The sequence below is a fragment of the Notamacropus eugenii genome, chromosome 5 (assembly GCF_028372415.1).
Source record: "Notamacropus eugenii isolate mMacEug1 chromosome 5, mMacEug1.pri_v2, whole genome shotgun sequence".
Classification (NCBI taxonomy): Eukaryota; Metazoa; Chordata; class Mammalia; order Diprotodontia; family Macropodidae; genus Notamacropus; species Notamacropus eugenii.
In genome coordinates, this window is record NC_092876.1 from 133440577 (window position 1) to 133447509 (window position 6933).

At 35.7% G+C, this 6933-nt stretch overlaps 1 pseudogene; it reads left to right on the forward strand.

Annotated features, from left to right (window-relative positions):
- The first annotated feature begins 305 nt into the window (after nucleotides 1–305).
- Nucleotides 306–6423, forward strand: LOC140507692 (translation machinery-associated protein 16 pseudogene; annotated as a pseudogene).
- The last annotated feature ends 510 nt before the right edge of the window (nucleotides 6424–6933 follow it).

Genomic DNA, 6933 nt, shown 5'->3' on the forward strand with positions numbered 1-6933 from the left:
TAGCCCATTGTGACTTCTTTAAACCATAGCCTTGTGGTTCTGTAAAGGTAGGATTTTGCAAACTCAGTGTTTAAATCTATAACTTAATCTGTTTACTAATTTAGTCTAACTTATTTTTGATGAACCCTAATTGAGGAAAGAATGAGAAGATGAATCTGTTTGACTAGGCCTCAGAGGCACTAAGTATTGTTATGTGTCAAAAAATTATTTCTCTGTCTGTCTAACATAATTTTCTCTATAAAGTCTTGTCAGAAATGCCAGTCTTTGTTCTGGGTTATCTTCCTACCCCCTGAAACTGCGGAAGTATGCATAATAAAACGTAGGTTTTTACCTCTATAATTTCTATTTTGTGTTAGATTTATTTCAGCAGCAGTAACCTACCATCAAACTCAGAGAGGAAATATGTCTTTCATAATAGAAGTACACTAGTAAGTTCTCAGTACTGAAAATTTCGATAGATAATTACCCTCAACAGTTCTATGAACCTTAAATTATTTGAGGCCACATCAAGAAGGCTCCAGGTTACACGTACGTTTATTCTCTTGACTAAGATAGTAATTCTGCTTCCTTAAGTAAATTACTTGAATGTAATTAAAAACATATCCAGTAAATTTTCTAGTATGTTAAATAAGACTTTATTAAGTACAGGTCTAAAATATTGATAATCAATATTATCTAAGAAAAAACAGTTGATAATATTTTCCTCTTGATTTTTCCTTTAAAACCTCTAAATTTCATATTTCCTTTAATTTCAGTTATACTTCATCTTTTTTAAAACTTTGAGTTCCAGATTTCCTTGCTTCCTCTCTCCCCACCCCTGTCATTGAGAAAGCAAGCAATTCAATATAGGTTATACATGTGTAGTCATGAGAAACATATTCCAGTATTAGCCATGTTGTGAAAAAAAACATAGACTGAAGAAAACCAAAACCAAAACCTCAAGAAAAATAAAGGAAGTTAAAAAAGTATGCTTCAATTTATATTCAGACACCATCAGTTCTTTTCTCTGGGGATGCACATCATTTCTCATCATAAGTCCTTTAATCTTGGACCATTGTATTGGTGAGAATAGTAAGTTATTCACAGCTGATCATCTTACAATATTGCTTTTACGTTGTACACAGTACATTTCACTTTGCATCAGGTCATATAATTCTTTGCAGGTTTTTCTGAGAGCATCCTGTTGATCATTTTGTATAGTACGATATCACAATCACATAGCACAATTTGTTGATGAACATCTTCTCAATTTTCAACTCCCTGCCACCAGAAAAGAGCTGCTATAAATATTTCTGTACTCATAGGTCCTTTTCTCTTTTGTTTTATATCTCTTTTTGAATACACACCTAGTAGTGGCATAACTAGGTTAAAGGGAGGCATGGTTTTATAGCCCTTTGACCATTGTTCCAAATTGTTCTCAAGTATAGTTGAATCACTTCATAACTCCTCCAGCAGTGCATTAATGTCTCATTTGTCTCACATCCCCTCCAACATTATCATTCTCCTTTTCTGTACTAATAGCCAAACTAAAAGGTAAGAGGCAGTACCTCAGAACTGTTTTAATTTGTATTCCTCCAATCAATGGTGATCTAGAGCACCTTTTCACATGGCTACCGATAGCTTTGATTACTTCATTTGGAAACTGTTCATATCTCTTGATCATTTATCAATTGTAGAATAGCTCATATTTTTATAAATTTGACTCCATTCTCTACATATTTGAGAAAAGATGCCTTTATCAGACAAACTTCCTTCAAATTTTTTCATACTTACTATTGCTAAATGTATTTCCCTTCGTTCTATTCCCCCATTTATTCTATTTCTTTCTCTCCTTTCACCCTGTTCTTCCTCAAAAGTGTTTTGCTTCTGACTACCCCTTCCCCAATCTGCCCTTTCCATCACCCCTCCCCTCTCTTATCCTCCTACTTTCCCATAGTGTAAGATAAATTTCTATACCCAATTGAGTGTATATGTTATTCCCTCTTTGAGCCAATTCTGATGAGAGTAAGGTTCACTCATTCTCTGCCCCCACCTCTCCCATCTTTCCCTCTACTATAAAAACTTTTTCTTATCTCTTTTATGTGAGAGGATTTACCCCATTCTACCTTCTCCTTTCCCTTTTTCCCAGTGCATTCCTCTTTATCACTCCTTAATTTTATTTTTTTAGATATCATCCCTTCATAATCAACTCACACTTGTACTGTCTATCTACATACTCTTACTGCCTTAATAATGAGAAAGTTTTTATGAGCTACAAATGTCATCTTCCCATGTAGGAATGTAAAGAATTTAACCTTATTAAGTCCCCTTTGATTTTCCTTTCCTGTTTATCTTTTTATGCACCTATTGAGTCTTTTATTAAAATTATCTTATTTGTTTTCAGTGTTCTACAATCACTTCCATATATCTTAGATTTTTCCCCTCCCTTCCCCTACCTCCCCACTCCCTCTCTGAGGTATACAGTTTTATATAGGTTCTACACATACATTTCTATTAAATACATGTTCACCTTAGTTATGTTGCATAGAAGAATTAAAATGAATGAGAGAAATCATAAAACAAACCAAAATATAATACAAAAGAAAATAATCTGCTTCATTCTGAGATCGAATTCCATAGTTCTTTCCCTGGATGAGGAAGGCATTTTGTCTTAAGAGGCCATTGGGAATTACTTACATCCTTGCATTGCAATGAAATACTAAGTCTACCAGAAAAATTCCTTGCACACTGTGGTTGTTGCTGTGTACAAAGTTCTCCTGGTTCTGCTCCTTTCACTCAGCATCAGTTCATATAAGTCTTTCCAGGCCTCTCTGAAGTCTTTCTATTCATTACTTCTTAAGACACAATAGTATTCCAATGCATTCATATACCAGAATTTATTTAGCCATTCCCCAATTGATGGGCACCTCCTTGATTTCCAGTTTTTGGCCACCACAAAGAGAGCTGCTATAAATATTTTTGTACATGTGGGACCCTTTCCCATTTTTATGATCTCTTGAGGATACAGTCCTAGAAGTGGTATTGCTGGGTCAAAAGGTATGCACATTTTTGTAGCCCTTTGGGCATAGTTCCAAATTGCTCTCCAACATCTATTGAGAATTGTATTTGAAAGTCAAATTTTCTTTTAACTCATCTTTTCATCAAGAATGCTTAAAAGTTCTCTATTTTATTGAAGTTCTATTTTTTCCCCTGAAGGATTGTACTCAGTTTTGCTGGGTAGGTGACTCTTGGTTGTAATCCTGATTCCTTTACCTTGTGTAATATCATCTTCTAAGCCCTCTAATCCTTTGATGCACAAGCTGTTGCTAAATATTGTGTTATCCTGACTGTGGTTTCACAATACTTCAATTGTTTCTTTCTGGCTGCTTGCAATATTCTCTCCTTGACCAGGGAGCTTTGGAATTTTGCTATATATGATATGTAATATTCCTGAGAGTTTTCATTTTGGGATCTCTTTCAGGAAGTGAATGGTGAATTCTTCAATTTATATCATCAGGGCAGTTTTCCTTGATAATTTCTTGAAAGGTGATGCCTAGACTTTTTTTTTTTAACATGGCTTTCAGATAGTCCAATAAATTTTTAAATTTTCTCTCCTGGATCTATTTTTCAGGTCAGTTGTTTTTCCAGTGATATATTTCACATTGCCTTCTATATTTTCAGGCTTTTGGTTTTGGCTTATTGTTTCTTGATTTCTCATAAAGTCATTAGCTCCCATTCACTCAGTTCTAATTTTTATGAAATTTTTTCTTCAGTGAGCTTTTGGATCTCCTTTTCCATTTGTCTAATTCTACTTTTTAAAGAGTTGTTTTCTTCAGTTAATTTTTGTGTCTTTTTCTATTTGGCCAGTTCTGCTTTTCAAGGCGTTCTTCTCCTTTTTATACCTCTTTTACCATTTGGTTTATTCAATCTCTTAAGTGTTATTTTCTTCAGCATTTTTTTGGGTTTTCTTTAGCAACCTGTTGACTCTTTTTTTTCATGATTTTCTTGCATCACTCTCATTTTTCTTTCCAATTTTCCTTCTGCCTCTCTTACTTGATTTTCAAAATCCTTTTTGAGCTCTTCCATGGCCTGAGATTCATATTTTTTGGAGGTTTTGGAAGGAGGAGCTTAGACTTCGTTATCTTCTGAGTATGTATTTTGATCTTCCTTGTCACCAAACAAACTTTCTATGGTCAGATTTTTTTCTCTCTGCTCATTATCCCAGTCTATTTCTTGACTTTAGTTCTTTGTTAAAGTGGGGCTCTGCTTCCAGGATGGAGGCTACACTGTCTCAAACTTCAGGAGTTTTGTGCAACTCTTTTCAGAGATATTTCTAGGGACCTGTAAGTTTTCAATTCTTCCAAGGTGTTATGATCTAAGGAGAGGTGCTTTTACTATTCTCCTGGCTTGTGCTCTGGGCTGTGAGTGACCACAAGCACTCTTTTCTCCTATAGAACAGGTTTTCTGCCCCATTCCACTGCAGTCACAAGTTCTGCTGTGCTAGTGCTTCTCCTTGTCCTGGGCCTGCCACCCAGGACTGTAACCCATATCTGAGTATGGGCAAAGCAATAAAATCCTACCCCCAAGGGCACCAAAGAGATCGCTGTACTCTCCTTTTGATCAGTTGTTCAAATCCTTTACTGCCTGTGGGTTGAGAGCTCAAGAGGCAGCTGCTGCAGCTGCTGATTTAGTGGCTCCTAAGCTCTGCTCCTGGTTTGCTGGGGTGGAGTATGTGCTGGTGCAGCCTATGTTGGACTGTTCTCCACTCTCCTCCATGTCTGACAGACTTTCCTGCTGGCCTTCTAAGTTATCTTTGGCTGGAAAATTATTTCACCTCATCCTTTTGTGGGTTCTGCCACTTTAGGAATTGTTTTATGGAATTATTTTAAGGTGTTTGGAGGAGTTTTGAGGAAAACTCAGGTGAGTGGCTGCCTTTTCTCTGATGTCTTCATCTCCATTCATCTTTTAAAACAATTAATTTGAATCTTAGTGTCTTCCATGTTTCCTTCTCTTTCAACCAGGATTAAGGCACTCATTGGGCACATGAGGAAAGTATGTTAGGCAATCGGTCACTGGAATTTATTTGAAATACTGATTTATGTATTGTCTTCCAAGTCAAGTCAACAAGCTTTTATTAAATACCTACTATGTGCTGGTCACTGTGCTAAGCCTTGGGGATAAAAAAAAAATTAAAAAGTCTTCAACTCAAGGAGTTCACAGTCTACTTGAGAAGACAACATGCAAGCAATTATGTACAAATAAGACCAAGATAAATTGGAGATAATCTCAGAGAGAAGGAATTAGAATTAAGAATGACTGGGAAATGTTTCTAGCAGAAGGTTAGATTTTAGCTGAAATGCAAATGAGGCAAGAAATCTTAAAGATGGAGATGAGCTTGAGAATCCTAGGTAGGGAGGACAATCAATAAAAATGCCCTTAGTGTCTATATCTACATATAAATAATTAATTGTAGCCCTCTTGGCAATGGGGGGAAGACAGGGGAAAAAAGAACAAAGTAAAAAGTACACAGCAGAGATCAAAAGACAACTAACAAGGAAGCAAAGAAAAGATGGACAGCTCTCAACACAACATGTAGTATTTATTACATAGGGTATCTTGAAATGGAAATTTATTACTTTATGTTCTGCTGTGTACATGCCATTTTTTCTTTTCTTATTTTGTATTGTTTTAATATTTAAGTTTATAGTATATATCTTTTTCTCTTCTTATTGTTTATTTAAGTTTTAGTAGTTGTCTAAAATTAAAAAAGGATTAAAAAATGCCCATAGTGATCAGAGGTAGGTTTCAGAGCAGTTCTGTAGACAGTGAGTTAGTGGAGGTAAGCAAGTGCTGGGATAGCTGACTTCACCATGTCAAAATCACTGAAGGAGAAAAGTTATTCATCCTTCTAGTAGGAAAAGTATTGAGTATATCTCAATCAAGAAGCTCATAAACAAGAAAGGAAAAGTTGAAGAATGAAAAGGCTTTATGTCTAAACGTTTTAGGTGAGAAACTGCAATGGCTTCAAAGTCACCTTGATCTCTACAAAAGAGAGTATACAATGAAAGATGCTTGTGAACTGATTGAGTTATTTACTCTCAACAGAGTACTGAAACACATTCAGTTACAGAAGAGCACCAAAGGCAGACAGGGAAGAAAACACTTTTCTTAAACAAGTCAACAGAAGATGGAATGTGAGGGAAACTGATACACGGAGATCCTGATACTGTGAATGCAAAACATCTGGAAACTTTCAGGGAATGGGGTGGTGATCTGATGAAACTGCCAAATATTAAGAGGAGAAAATTTTATGCTTATGATAAAGTTTCTGACAAGGAGAAGAAGAAAGATAATGATCCTACAGAGGAGAATTTGGGGAGAATAGACATCAGAGATGGATCAAGTGACTATAATGAAGGAATACCTGAAGTGGTCTCGTTCTAATTGATTTGACTGAAGAAATAATTACACTGTAGTACTCTCAAGCATTGTTGGTAAATATTCTGCTCATACAGATTTGCAGGATCTCTCTTCAGTTGTGGTTTGTAAAACAATATTTGCTGTGCAGTTTTAAAAGGATATGTTAACAAGTCATATCTGAAGAATGCTTAATATTTTAATGTAAGCTACCCCTCCTCCCAAAAAAAGAAATGAATATTAGTGATCCTTTTACTTGAGTCTCTCAGGATGAGGAAAAAGGAATTGACATATTAATGGAGTTATTTATTTATTTATTCATTCATTCATTCACTTTATTTACTATTATTTTTATCAGAATAGGAAAGGACCTCCAGGTTCTTCTAGCTCATACTGATGGGGTTCAGACTCTGGGAGCCTCCTTGAGCTCCCCTTGAATCTTCCCACTTAATCTGGCCTTGCTTACTCAAATCTAATCTTCCCATTTGTTCCGGCAGTCTCTGGAAGCCCATAGACTTTTCATTACCATTCTGCTCA